General features: G+C 40.9%; 1 protein-coding gene across 2 annotated transcripts in view; it reads left to right on the forward strand.

The window, feature by feature from the left end:
- emc10 (ER membrane protein complex subunit 10) overlaps positions 1-14,660 on the forward strand; it is an 89,831-nt gene that overhangs the window by 66,591 nt on the left and 8,580 nt on the right. The window lies entirely within an intron of this gene.

Consider the following 14,660-nt stretch of genomic DNA (forward strand, 5'->3'; position numbering starts at 1 on the left):
CACCGGTGCCAAGCTGCACGGGTCCTAGTGCCCCTCCCTTGGACAACATCGGTGGCGTGGAGTGGGGAAGGCCTGCAGCTTGGGCAATTGCCGGTCTCCCATACAACCCTGCCCAGATCCATGGTCTCTCGAGATTGACGGATGCCACCTTCCCATAACCTTTGATGCCCTTACTAATCAAGAACCTTTATCCCAAGTTCAAACTGTGCATCATGGAAACTTGTTTCTGCACCATAAGGCTGAAGAGGTTAGTCTTCTGAAAGTAGTAGTCCAAATTTTTGTATGTTTAAGTGTTCAAGGTCCATCTAGCATACAGTTTCTGGTGTGGGGCTTGCCAAGTAATTTTTTTGATATACCTCTGATCTAAAGCAACCAGCTCAAGAGGTGTTCAGTGTCCTCTCTCTGATGGACGAGATCATTCGAATCCATAGCCTCTATCAGATGATGTGGCTGAGTACTCATTTCTTTTTCTGCTTTGCCACATAATTTCTGTGCTTCATATGATAGAAATGATAAAATCCCAAGTATCATTTGACTTTAAATCATTTGTTTGACACTAGCACACTTACATGAGTTTCTTTTTCAAATTGCTTCCAGTGTGGCACACGCTAGCCCAATACATGAACTTTGCATACCTTTCTTCATTGGCTCATGGTGACATTACTCAGTTGGTTGGATTTAGGATGAACCATGACAGCATTCAGATATCCTTGAAGGTAACTGGTGTTCCTGAGTTATTTAGTCCATTACGAATACTCGTTGTAGTTCAATTGTCTGCCACTGCAGGGCAGGTGGGAGTGCATCTGGCACAGATCTGCTGAGGCTTTTCAAGGGATTAGTCAGATCATATTTGAAATATTGTGAGCAGTTTGGGCCCCGTATCTTAAGAAAGGAAGTGCTGGCATAGGAGAATGTCCAAAGGAGGTTTACAAGAATGATTGCGGGGCTTAAAGTGTTAATGTATGAGGAGTATTTGATGGCTCTGGGCCTGTACTTGCTTGAGTTTAGAGGAATGAGGGGATCTCACTGAAACTGAATGAATATTGAAAACCCTAGATAGAGTGGACGTGGAGAGGAATCGAGAATAATGGGAGAGTGTCAGAAACCGAGTACACAGCCTCAGATTATAAAAATGTCCCTTTAGAAATGAGAGGCAAGAGGGGGTTATTTAACAAAATTAGGGGTACCAGGCACCGGAAGAGGATAGAAAGTGGAAAGCGGGGAAACACATCTTGTGGGTTTGAGTCAAAAAACAGGGAAATGATCTTGATGCATTGACTATTATAATTGAGTTGAAATTTGTTGCTTAAAGACATGAAATCAACTTTAATTCCACTGACAATTAAGTGATTTTCATTCAAAGTACTTTTCCAGTTAATATTGTAGTGAAAAAATCAATGTAAATAAAATAATGTTGCTGTAACATGTTAATTTTTTAATCTCATTAAAGTCTTCAACCTGATGATGTTTACTCCTTGTAGTAATCTGTGGAAAACACTCATCAATCACTAATGAAGTATTGTGTCTCATTTTCAGTGCCACATTTTAGGGCCGTAAAGGCTTTGGACGGCGTGCAGAAAAGATTTACCTAAATTATTTGAGGGTTGCATGGATAGACTAGAAAATCTGGGGTTATTTTGTTATTCTTCAGAAAAAGTTACAAGGAGATGTTTTAAGGCATAAATATAATGAGTTTAGACAAGAGGAGATAAAGTGAAACTGTTAATGTTGGCAGAGGGATTAAGAACTAGGAAGGAAGGTAATTACATAAAGATCCAAAAATGACAAGACAAATTTTAATGCCGTGGGTGGTTAGGAGCTGGAGGTAGTTGTGAAGGTGGATGCAACAGTAGCACTCAGAAGCAATCTGGATAAGTAACTGAAAGGAGAGAGTTTGAAAGGTTAGGTAAGGGGGAAGGAGTGTGGGGCTCTGGGATTGATCGTGTATTGAGCCAGTATAAACTCTGGTCAGTTCCATCTTTTATACTATAATTATTGTATACATTTTTGTTTTATATTCAGTTTCTCTCTCCTTCAAAAAACGAGACATGGTGTACAGCATATGTTGCCTATTCTGAAGCTGAAATTGGTTTATGATTGTCACATGTACTGAGATACAGTGAAAAGCTTCCCTTGCATACTGTTCATACAGATGAGACCATTAGACAGTACATTGAGGTAGAAAGGTAAAACAATAAATTAAAACAAGAATTAAGAATGAAGTGTAACATCTACAGAAAAAGTGCAGTTCAGGTGAACAGTAATGTGCAAGATCACTAGGTAATTTGTGAGGTTGAGAGTTCATCTTACCATACTAGAGAACCATTAAACAGCGGGATAGAAGCTGTCCTTTCTGACAGCATCAGAGCCAAATGCTTGATGGGGGGGGGGGGGGCGGAGGGAGAATATCCAAGGTGGGTGCTTTACTGAGGAATATGGACATCTTGTACAGACATCAAGAAGTATAGACTATGAAGGATAGATCATCTTGACAATGATGTTTAGTGCTTTGGTACAACTGAGTATTTTTCTAGACTACTGGGAGTTGACCATTTTGGTGTGCGTTATTAGACAGTTGTGGACTGTATCAAGTTTCCTTCCGTATTGAACTGTTTTGGTTCTTTCAATTATCTTGACAAGCTCACGGGCACCTTTTAAAGAGGCTAGCTTTATATTCAAGTTTTTCTAATCAAGCTGAATGTTTAGGGATGTCCATTGATGATTTCACCAGCTTGAGAATGTCAGATTCTTTAAAAAAAACACAAGACATAGCAGCAGGATTAGGCCATTCAGCCCATTGATTCTGCTCTGCCATTCCATCATGGCTGATTTACTCTTCCCTCTCAGCCCCTTTCTCCTGCCTGCACGCTCCAATCTTTGATACCTTTACTAAACATGAACCTATCAACCTCTGCTTGGGTTCCGGTTAATTGGGACACATTGGGACAAATACATTTTGGCCTAATTAAGTGGCTGCCCCAATTGGCCAAAAAAAAAGATAAACTACCGTCTAATTACAAATGGTGTATTTAATTGAAATACAGAATAAATTGATGATAATGTGCATTGTGTCTGACGATGATTGGAAACCTGTGCAGGAGAGTTTTTAAAGTGAAAAAAGTGTTGCACTGGGGTACTTCCACTCTCTCAACCTCAGAAGTCCAGGTGCAGCGGTGCGAACAACTGTCACAAACTGGGGTCTTCCTTGGATGTAGTGGATCTTCTGTGCTTTATCATGCCATCTTCACAAAGCGTTGCAGAACCACCTTCCTGGTTGTTGGATCTCACTGTAGATCTCATCTGCCCAGTCCGCCAGAGCTGACTTTGCGTGCTAGGACAGCATGTTCCTATCTCACCTGGGTATGAGGCTGCCAGCTACCCTCAACTGTTTCAGCCCCCTTGCCGAAGTAGTGTACCATGATGTGGCTGCTGTTGCATGCAAGTAGCTACTTGGAGCCAAAGGTGAGTGAGCTGCCCCAGAATGGGCATGACAACCCACTTCACCAGAGGCCCTGCCCCTCCCGGAATACCCCTTATACCCCACAAAATAAATTAGAACATTGCTAAAACTAAAAATACTATAAAACTGTGTATTCGTTCCTAATAATTATCGACAGAGAAGTTAATTCTCTGTATACCGACGTGTTCTTTTGATTGTAAATGAATAAAATCAGTGCAGACACCCAGTGTAGATAATGGACTGTCTTCAAACAATGCTTTCGATGATTGCATCCTCAATCTTCATTTTCATTGAAACATTCAAGATTGTCAATACCTTCAAATTCTTCATAAATCTTAGCTTGTTGGAAGTACTGAAATCATTTCATTTTCACTCCCGGCCGTTTCTGGCATCGCCCAGAATTAATGCTTGAAAACCTCAGTGAGCAAAACAGTTCCAGTCCTGATGAAGGGTCTCAGCCCAAAACATAGGCTGTTTATTCCTCTCCATAGACGCTGCCTGACCTGCTGAGTTCCCCCAGCATTTTGTGTGTGTTGCCTTGGATTTCCAGCATCTGCAGGTTTCCTCGTGTTTCTGAATTGTCTTACTGCTTATTTTTTGCCATCTATCAGTCACAAAAATCATTGCTTTTTGAACACAATTACCAAGTTATGCTATTTGAAAACTGCTCATTCAAAGCGCAGCAAAGCGTCTGATGGCAGCGTAGCGTCTGACGTTAGTTAGAAAACGTTCAGTAACAGTCTCCTATCCCAAATAAGTAGCATAGTATTCTAAATAAGTGAAAGGAATTTCAGCTGTTTTCTCGATTTGTTTTTTTTTAAGAGTTGTCTCAATTAAGTGGCTGCCCAGATTAATCGATGGTCCAATTAATTGTGATCCGTTGTACACCCAGTGAGTTGGCCTCCACAGCATCTGTGGCAGTGAATTCCACAGATTCACCACTTTCTGGTGAATCCAACAGATTCTCCCGCTGTTAGAAACATCCTCTCCATGTCCACTCCAAGTCAGAATGAGTTGTATTATCACTGACACATATTGAGAACTTTGTTGTCTTGTGGCAGCAGTCCAGTGCAAAATGTAACAAGTTACTACAGTGGAAAAAGTGAAATAAATAAATGGTGACTGTGCTGCCTTTATGGCAGTTATTTAGTTTATAATATTTTTGCTTAGTAATTCGTTTGTTAGCATTTTTTAGTTAAAGTTAGGATTGTTTAAGTAAATTCATTTGTCTGTAATATATCGTGGCATGCGATGACGTCACATCCGGTTTCGCCGCGTCTTGTGGGAAAATACCGGTTTGGGATAAGCGCAAGGGTGGGGGCCAGACATGTGCCAGTTCAGTGCAAGCAGTTTTCTCTCTACGCACCAGAAACACAGTGAAAGCAACGCTGTAAGTCATGAGATAATCGATATGTTGAATTAAAATGTTAACGCTGATTCTGTTAAAAGTAACGACGGTCGATAAGGTTTATGTTTTCGTTAGTTAAAGAGTCGGGATAGTTTGTGTTGAAGTGTATTTAAAGCAGTCAATGGAGTAGGTAGATTCTGACTGTATGCTGCACTTTAATGTAATGTAGTTGTTGTAGTTTTACCTTTGCAAGTATTCACGATGTAAATGTGATATCTAGAAGGAAACAAATATTGTACCAATCTTGTATTGTTTTATCAACAGTTTTCATATGTTAATGTGAAGAGTGAACAGTAAATGTTAATCTTACTGCGACCTTGTTTTCATTGACTACGGTTTACCTCGACGTTTAACTCGGGTTTCGTTACACCCGAGCGAGAACGTTACAGTGACAAAGGGGAATTGTGAGGTCATGTTTATTGGTTCATAGACCATTCAGAAATCTGATGGCAGAGGGGATGAAGCTTTATCCAAAACATTGAGTGTGCATCTTCAGGCCCCCCTGACTGTAGAGATGAAGAGGAATTTCTCTAGCCAGGGTGTGGCGAATCTGTGGGATTCATTGCCATAGATGGCTGTGGAGGCCAGGTTATTGGAGATTGATTGGTAAGGGCATCAAATGTTATGGGGAGAAGGCAGGAGAATGAGGTTGAGGAGAATAATAAATCAGCCAGCCATGATAGACTGATGGAGGGAACTCAATGAGCGGAATTACTTAATTCTACTTCTATGGTCTTATGTTAGTGGTGAGAAGAGGGCATGTCCTCTGGTGAGGGTCCTTAATTCAGTAGAATATTACCTATTATCTGTGAACAACCTTATCTTTTGTCCTTTGTCATAAGAGAAAGTAGTTGCCCTGCTGGTTAGATATCAACAAGCTTGGGGGAAAGTAATGCATTTATTTAAATTTCAGAGTGAATGATCTGTGGCTTTGCTCACCCGGCTGGTGTTCAGGAAGATTAAGAATTCTTATCTAACCTATTCCCAAGAAGCTTTTGACAGTACACTCCATAGGCATGGAGCTGACTCCATAGGCATGGACCTGCAGGGCACCTGATGTTTTTTTTTTCACTCGTTTCTCTCCTGTTGAATATCTGAGTTAAAATTTCCCCTTGGAAGGACATAATTTACCTTTTCAAAAGAAAAAAATTGCAGGCCAGAAATAAAAGCAGAGCTGCCTGATTGGCATGTGTAGCTCAGAGCTAAATACAGTAGTGGAACTTCCAGGCTAGACTGCTTGATTTTATGAATTAATTTTATTCAGAGATACGGCATGGTAGCAAGCCCTTCTGACCCAATGAGCCTGTACCACTCAGTTACACCTTTGTCCAAGTCAGAGCTAATTTATCATCAAAATTCATATCTTTCACCATATACTCCCATGAGAATCGTATTTTTGCAGGCATTTTCATGAAAGTAAAATAATACAATTGAATTTATCAAAATCTATACATAATTGAAGATTGACAACCAACCAATGTGTAATATTAGACAACCTGTGGAAATAAAAATATAAATAATACCAAGAACGTGAGCTGTAGAGTCCTTGAAAGTGAGTATGTAGGTTGTGAAATCAGTTCCGAGTTGTGTGTATGAAGTTGTTCCTGCCAGTTCAGGAGCATTGGGTAATTTGTAGGATAATGTAGGATAATAATTAATGTTGCTAAACCTGGTGGTAGGGTTCCTGAGCCTCTGCCCGATGACCTCCAGTTAACCAACTAACCTCTGTCTTTGAAATGTGGGAGGAAACTGGAGCACCTGGAGGAATACCATGTGGTCATGGGGACAATGTAAAACTCTTTACAAACAGCAACAGAAGTGAATCCGGGTTGCTGGCTCTGTGATAGAGTTTCTCTAACTGCTGCGCTCCCATGCCTGCCTTGTCTTTGCAGAGTTGAAGGACTTCAGCTGGGGCAGCGTTTGGGAATGCTACAGCATGCCTTTGCACCCTTTGGGTTCAGGATGGGGAAATGAGAAATTCCATTGCTGCTTCTGACCCTTGAGAATTTAGCATTCCTTCTCGGGTGGAATAGTCAGCCCTCGATGTGACAAACGGCTTTCTAACCGAGCTGGGAGAAGGCAGCTGCCCCTCGTGAAGTATATACAAACCCCATTTCTAGAAAAGTTGGGATATTTTCCAAAATGCAATAAAAACAAAACTCTGTGATATGTTAATTCACGTGAACCTTTATTTAACTGACAAAAGTACAAAGAAAAGATTTTCAATAGTTTTCTGAAATTGTATTTTGTAAATATACGCAAATTTAGAATTTGATGGCTGCAACACACACAACAAAAGTTGGGACAGTGGCATGTTTACAATTGTGTTACATCACCTTTCCTTTTAATAACACTTTTTAATCGTTTTGGAACTGAGGATACTAATTGTAGTAGATTTGCAATTGGAAATTTTGTCCATTCTTGCTTGATATAAGACTTCAGCTGCTCTACAGTCCGTGGTCTCCGTTGTCTGATTCTCCTCTTCATGATGCGCCATACATTTTCAATAGAAGATAGATCTGGACTGGCAGCAGGCCAGTCAAGCACATGCACTCTGTGTCTACAAAGCCATGCTGTTGTAGCCCATGCAGAATGTGGTCTGGCATTGTCCTGCTGAAATAAGCATGGACGTCCCGGGAAGAGATGTCGCCTTGATGGCAACTTATGTCTCTCTAAAATCCTAATATACGCCTCAGTCAATGGTACCTTCACATACATGCAACTCACCCATGCCTTGGGCACTGATGCACCCCCACACCATCACAGATGCTGGCTTTTGCACCTTTCGCTGATAACAAATAACAATCACCTTTTGCTGATGGTCATTTTCATCTTTGGCACGGAGAACTCGACGCCCGTTTTTTCCGAAAACTAGCTGAAATGTGGACTCATCTGACCACAGCACACGGTTCCACAGTCTTTCGGTCCATCTGAGATGACCTCGTGCCCAGAGAACTCGCCGGCGTTTCTGCATAGAGTTAATGTATGGCTTCCTCCTTGCGTAATACAGTTTCAAGTTGCATTTCTGGATGCAGCGACGGACTGTGTTAAGTGACAATGGTTTTCCGAAGTACTCCCGAGCCCAGGTGGCTATAATTGTCACAGTAGCATGACGGTTTCTTAGGCAGTGCCACCTGAGGGCTCGAAGATCACGCGCATTCAACAGTGGTTTCCGACCTTGCCCTTTACGCACTGAGATGTCTCTGAATTCTCTGAATCTTTTCACAATATTATGTACTGTAGATGTTGAAAGACCTAAATTCTCTGCAATCTTGCGTTGAGAAATGTTCCTTTTGAACTGACTAACAATTCTCTCATGAATTTTGGCACAAAGGGGTGAGCCATGACCCATCCTTGCTTGCAAAGACTGAGCCTTTGATGAACCGCTACTTTTATACCCAGTCATGATGCCTCACCTGCTACCAATTAGCCTGCTTAATGTGGAGTCTTCTAAACCGGTGTTACTTGAATATTCTGTGCACTTTTCAATCTTATTTTAACTCTGTCCCAACTTTTGTTGAGTGTGTTGCAGCCATCAAATTCTAAATTTGTGTATATTTACAAAATGCTATTAAGTTGGTCAGTAAAACTATTGAAAATCTTTTCTTTGTACTTCTGTCAGTTAAATAAAGGTTCACGTGAATTAACATAACACAGAATTTTGTTTTTATTACATTTTGGAAAATATCCCAACTTTTCTGGAAATGGGGTTTGTACTTGCAACAATAATTGGTGCTACCGGGGGGGGGTAGAAGGAAAAACAGCTATCAAAAATAAGTGGTCTGAATAAAAACTAACGACGTGCAGCAACACTTCAGTAAAGTTTGATCTTGGCTGACATTGCCAGGAGTATTCGAGCATCATTACTCTCTTGAAGAAAGGCATGGATGACTTGAGGCTGAAACCTTTATTATTATTTTGAACTTCAGTGTTTAGAAGAAAAAAATGTTGTCAAGGAGCATGTGTTTTAAAAAAAAATCATTGACATTCTTTGCACTTGCATAATTGTTTACAGGCAGGGCAAACTGTGGCATGTTTATTGAGAAAGAACTTGGATTTGTATAACACTTTTTATGATCTCAGGGAATCCCAATGCACTTCACAGCTAATACAGCATTTACAGTCATTTTATTTGATGCAATCACTAGTGTAGGAAAATAACGATCAAAGTATACCAAGAATTGCCCCGTATGCTGTAATGTTCGAAACCGCCAGATAACCATTCTGTTCCTATATCTTATGGTCTCATAATGGTTGGTGGTCGTTTTATTTGAGTGACACCAGAACTACTTGCTGTTCGAATAGTGGCATGAAATTGTGCATAACATCTCAACTAAATGAACATAGCGTCTCAGTGTGAAGAAGCTGCCCCTCTAATCTTAAACCTGTACTCTCTTGATCTTAGCATCCCCTCTCTGGGAAAGAGACCATGGGCCTTCACTCTGTTCTGGTTCATACATTGCTATCAGGTCACTTCTCAATTTCCTACATGCCAGGAAGAAAGTCCTCTCCCGGTGACTCAGTCCAAACAACACTCTTCTAGTTTAATGGCATCTTTCCAGGATGACAACAACCTCTTAATGTTTTTTTTTGTGAATGCTGCTGCAAGGAAGTTTTTCGTTGCACCTGTACCTACAGCTGCTCATGCATGTGATAATAAACTTGACATTGACTTGCCCAGTTTTCCCAACCTGGGGTCCATGGACCCTTGGTGAATGGTAAGGGTTCATGGCAAAAAAAAAGGTTGGGAGCCCCTGAGTCTTACACACTGTTACAAGTGTGGCCTCAACAACTCCCTAACTTCACTCAGTGCCCTGACTAATGAAGCCCAGCGTGCCAAGTGCCTCCTTCACCTCGCTATTACCTGGCTGCGCAGTATGGAGTTTGTATGTTCTTCCTGTGACCGTGTGGGTTTCCTCAGGGTGCTCAAGTTTCCTCTCACATTCCAAAGACATACTGTACAGATTAAGGGTTACTGCGTTGTGGGAATGCCAGGATTGGCATCGGAAGCACGGCGACACTTGCAGACTGCTCCCAGCACGTCCTCGGACTGTGTCGGTCGTTGATGCAAATGAAGCATTTCACTGTATGTTTCCATCTACATGTAACAAATAAAGCTAATCTTTAAATCTTCCTTTCTTGGTACCTGTGAAGCTGCTTTCAGTGAACTGTGCACTTGTAATCCTCGGACCCTCTGTTCCATAACATTTTCCAGCTTGAGCTGTTGTGAGCAATCAAAAAATTGACAGGTTCTTTTGAGTTTCAAGCTGTGACTTACCCTACCTGCCTGTTACAGTGATAAGCAAGCATTTTATTTTTATCACCCCATTCCTCTACAAGTGCACATAGCAGCAACTAAATGGCTAGGTGATCAAATAGTTCGATATAGTAGCACAACAGTTAGTAAACACCGAACGGTGCCAGAGTGTTGGGTTCAATTCTCACCTCTGCCTGTGAGGAGTTTGTATGGTCTCCCTGTAACTGTGTGGGTTTCCTCTGGATGTTCCTGTTTCCACCAGCTTTCCAAAGATGTATGGGTTACTGAGCTGTGGACATGCTATATTGGCTTTAGAATTGTAGCGACATTTGTGGGCTACCCCAGCACATCCTCGAACTGTGATTTTTGATGCAAAGTGACACATTTTACTGTATGTTTTGATGTTTTAATGTACGTGTGACAAATAAAGCTAATACTTAGCTTTAAGAAATATTGAGAATCACTGTTTGGCACCTTGGCATTGATTGAGACTGTACCCAGCTCTGGAAGGGGAGCCCACTCTTATGCTCTTGAAATTCTGTAGAGCCCTGACTGGTAATTTCACACTTGTACTGACAGGAGCTAAGGTTAATCATACTGTCCCTGCTGGAGTCAGTAAGATTCACCGCGGACCAGGAGTTGACTTGGCATGTGGTTATGTCTCAGCTGTACACAGAGAAATATGGTTGCCACCTGGACCTTTGTATATCTGCAGGAATCAGGTGTTTGAATGGGGATGAGCTGATTTAAAAATACCTTCCTGAAAGCAATTGCAATTGTGTGGACTTTTACAAATTAAGTATTTGTAATGTTTAACTTTAAGGCGATCTGTCTCAGGCTGTGAATAGTGTTACAGTCATAAACCAATACTGCATGTAAATGGACCCTTTAGCCCAGCTGTGGTGCTCACCATCTTAAACCTGTTTGCCCACTTACAGCCCACATCCCTTAAAACCCCTTCTGTCCATGTACTTAGACAAATATCTTGTAAATGTTGTTATTCTTTAGAAATACAAAAGAAGAACTAACCTGAGGATTAGGGTATTAGTATGTGGCATTGGGAAAATGATCCCTTGTGTCTCAGAAAGGCAGTGTCCATTATTAAGGACCCCCAGCACCCAGGACATGCCCTTTTCTCACTGTTACCATCAGGTAGGAGGTACAGAAGCCAGAAGGCACACACTCAGCAATTCGGGAACAACTTCTTCCCCTCTGCCATCCAATTCCTAAATGGACATTGAACCCATGAACACTACCTCACTTTTTAAATATTATTTTTGTTTTTGCATGATTTTTAATCTTTTCGGTATGTATACTGTAATTGATTTATTATTATTTTCTTCTTGTATATTAGGTATTGCATTGAACTGCTACTGCTAATTTAATAAATTCCATGGCTCATGCTGGTGATAACAAACCTGATTCTGTTTCTTGATTTCGTTATTGGAAATTCTGTATCAATGGACCCTGCCTCTTTGAGCTGAGGGTTAGGGTTTAAATATCAATGCTCATTTTAAATGACAGTGGTATTCAAAACCAAAACTGGGGAGAAATAATATCTGGTTTCACAAGGCTTGCTGGATTTCAGTTAAGCTGGTTCTGATCTGATGATTCTGACAACATTTAATTTAAAGGCACTTAAATAAGCTCTGGTTGGGTGTGTCAAGGGTATTGTTAGGTCATGGAGACTGGAGGTGCTATGTTTGATTTCTGGTCCATATTTTTCTGCATTTGGATGTTTCCATCGGATTCTCTGCCTTTGGACAAAGGTATGGAGAAGAACTGATCAGCTATAATTTCTGCTACTCCTTTTTCCAGAGTCAGATTTATTATAACTGATCTATATAAAGAGACAGAAGAATTTGCTTTATTTGTCACATGTACATTGAAACATCGAAAGATACGGTGAAATTTGTCATTTGTGTTAACAACCAACACAGTCCGAGAATGTGCAAGTGTCGCTGTGCTTTCGGCATCAACGTAACGTGCCTGTAGCTTACTAACCCTAACCTGTACGTCTTAGGGATGTGGCAGGAATCAGAGGTCACGGGGAGCATGTACACACGGTCCTTAATGATGGATGCAACCTTCTTGAGGCACCATCTCTTGAAGATATCCTTGATTTTTTTTCAAAGATAAAATTTATTCTTAAAAACACAAAAAATAAATAACTGCATAGCTTTCTTTACATTTGTACTGTTGTCCATTCTGTTACATTCTGTGTATGACATGCCAGTGACACTCAAGGCCTCTGAAAGGTGTAGCCTTAAGATATTTGTGGGTCTGTTAGATAGGACCCAACCGCTTGGTCCCCAGTGGCAGCAGGAATTTGGAGTACAGTCCTTCCCTATGATGTGCTGGCTGCACTGAACTGTTCAATCCTCAGCATGTATTCCTACAGCCTATCAATACAGTTCACTTGTGGCCACCTCACTGCACTGGAAGACCAGCATATTTTCACTGTATTGATGGCTTTTCAGCAGTGTACTCTTTCGAACAGCGTATCGGTCAGTGAATCCTCTGTTATATTGCTGCTTGGAATTGTTGGACGTGGTTATAATATTTAGCAGTTATTCGGAAGCCAAGAACGACGCATAAAACTTGGTGATTACAGCAGTTTTATGAAGTGTTACAAGTACAAAAAAATAAATGAACTAAGGAAAGAAAGCAAAGAAAAAGAAGTCATGGTGTCTCATACTCAGACTAGAGATAAAACATTCCAGTGATAATAATTAACCTGGGAAATAGCCTGGTTCAGGTTGTGTGGCACCTGCTGTAGAAAAACTGAGAAGTTTCTAGAAAATACAGTGTCAGCTATACTACAATTACTAGAAAGTTTACTGAACAATTGTGTGTATATAGGTGTTCATATAAAAATTATAAGCAAGCATTGGGAATTACAAGGAATTTAGCACCCTAATCCAACACGATGCTTCTCGACAAGGATCCTTGCATTCTTTTCCTGAGGTTTTTTTGGTAGATCCACAGTCCACAAAGTTATGAACATTTGCCCGAGTTACACTGCAGCTGTCTCCAGGGCAATACGCATTGCAAATGAGTTTACAGGAGTTGTGGAGCAGGTAGGTGCTTCTCGCCTACCAGACAGGTCTTGGTGCTTGTTGCCAAAATCCGGTGCAGAAGCGTTGTCACAAATAATTAAGACAGAAAGCTAAGGCCCATTGTGTCTTCCCACTGTATCTTTAGGATGTTCTTGGCTAACCATTGCCTCAATGACTTGTGAGCAAAGGTGATAGTTTGCAGGACTTTTTCCACAAGGGGCAGGTAGTGTGGCAACATCCAACAAGGCTAGGTTCATTCTCAGCATCTCCGTGAACAGTTTAACCTCAGCATGACGTAGCACTTGGGCCAGACGCCGAAGTGGCCACCAGGGAGTTCAAAGTAAACTTATTATCAAGTTATGTACGGTATATGTCACCATATACAGTGGATTCTGTTTCTTTGGGACTTATTGGGACCGGTACATTTTGGCCCATTTAAGTGGCTGCCCCAATTAGCTGAAGTTTCATGGAAATAGTTAAAAGGTATAAAATAGACAAACTTCTGTTTATCTGAGTAACAATTTATGTTTTTAAATGCAAGAACAGTTAGAATGCTACCAATACTTCAACGGTACTATAAAACTGTATTCTTAATAGTTACTGACAGAGAAATTCATCTGTTGTGTTCTTTTGATTGACTTTCAATGAACAAAATCAGCACAGACACCTAGTGCAGATAATGGACCGTCTTCATACTATGCTTCAGATAGTTGCATCCTCCAAATCTTTATATTCCACATATCATTCAAGACGATTGTCAATACCTTCATAATTCCTAACTTGAAGTAGTGAAACATTCACTCCCGGCTGTTTCTGGCATCTCCAAGCCTGAATGCTTGAAACTGCAGTGAGCAAAACCATTCTGAATTGTCTTCCTGCTTGTTTCTCGCCAACTATTGGTGACAAAAATCATTGCTTTTTGAATACAAACACGCACAAATGATGCTATTTAAATGTGTTCAGTCTAAGCATGGTGTAGTGTTTAGCAGCCAGTCCCCATGCCCACACCTCTCCCTGAAGGAAAGCTCACACTGATTGCAGACACGATCCCAGCAGAAGATCGTCAGCAATCTGCCACCCCAGGTCAGAAAACTGTAGATCCATGTAGAAGACTGTTTATGTACAAGGAAGTTCTGATCTGTATGTCACCCTTCCACTGCCTGACATAATAACCCCTTAACCCTTTGTTCTTCCTGACGGATTTAACAAAGCTTTGCTGATTGGCTTCTATTTGCTGAAAGATAACATATGGATTTTAATTAAAAACAGGGAGGAGCCGAACTGTAACATTACTTAAGATCAAGGAGGCTGTCTAGAGTGTCAACACTCGTGGTAAATGCTCACCAAGGCGCTTCAGGAGAGATGATGAATGAAAATATTTTGATTAATACAGCCTTGTGTTCCTTTCATTTTTACTGTTGTTGGTTATAGAGCTTTGTGGGCCATTCTGGGTTATGAAGCTTTGAGGGTTATGTC

Source organism: Hemitrygon akajei, chromosome 31, assembly GCF_048418815.1.
Source record: "Hemitrygon akajei chromosome 31, sHemAka1.3, whole genome shotgun sequence".
Classification (NCBI taxonomy): domain Eukaryota; kingdom Metazoa; phylum Chordata; class Chondrichthyes; order Myliobatiformes; family Dasyatidae; genus Hemitrygon; species Hemitrygon akajei.